Source organism: Mus caroli, unplaced genomic scaffold (genome assembly GCF_978045245.1).
Source record: "Mus caroli unplaced genomic scaffold, Mus_caroli_1 scaffold_6, whole genome shotgun sequence".
Classification (NCBI taxonomy): domain Eukaryota; kingdom Metazoa; phylum Chordata; class Mammalia; order Rodentia; family Muridae; genus Mus; species Mus caroli.
Window position 1 is genome coordinate 87,455,471 of NW_028227261.1, and position 1,028 is coordinate 87,456,498.

Sequence of the window (1,028 nt, forward strand, 5' to 3'; positions counted from 1 at the left end):
GTTGAAAATTCTGTCTTTTTTCCACTGGATGGTTTAGATCCCTTGTCAAACATCAAGTGGCCATAGGTGTATGGGTTCATTTCTGGGTCTTCAATTCTATTCCATGGGTCTACTTCTCTGTTGCTATACCAGTACCATGCAGTTTTCATCACAATTGCTCTGTAGTACCACATTAGGTCAGGCATGGTGATTGCACAGGAGTTTTTTTTTTTTTTTTTTTTAATCCTTGAGCAAAGTTTTTGCTATCCTGGGGTTTTTGTTATCCAGATGAATTTGCAGATTGCCTTTTCTAATTTGTTGAAGAATTGAGTTTGAATTTTGATGGGAATTACATTGAATCTGTAGATTGATTTTGGCAAGATAGCCATTTTTACTATATTGATTCTGCCAATCCATGAGCATGGGAGATCTTACCATCTTTGGAGATCTTAATTTCTTTCTTCAGAGACTGAAGTTCTTATCATAGAGATTTTTCACTTCCTTAGTTAGAGTCACGCCAAGGTATTTTGTATTATTTGTGACTATTGACAAGGGTATTGTTTCCCTAATTTCTTTCTCAGCCTGTTTATCCTATGAGTAGAGAAAGGCGATTGACTCTTTGACTTAATTTTATATCCAGCTACTTCACTGAAGCTGTTTAGGTGTTCTCTGGTGGAATTTTTAGGGTCAATTATATACTATCATATCATCTGCAAAAAGTGATATTTTGTCTTCTTCCTTCCCAATTTGTATCCCCTTGACCTCCTTTTGTTATCTAATTGCTCTGGCTAGGACTTCATGTAGTATATTGAATAGGTAGGGAGAAAGTGGGCAGCCTGGTCTAGTCCCTGATTTTAGTGGGAATGCTTCCAGCTTCTCCCCATTTACTTTGATGTTGGCTACTGGTTTGCTGTAGATTGCTTTCATCATGTTTAGGTATGGGTCTTGAATTCCTGATCTTTCCAAGTCTTTTATCATGAATGGGTATTGGATTTTGTCAAATGCTTTCTCTGCATCTAATGCGGTGATCATGTGGTTTTTGTCTTTGA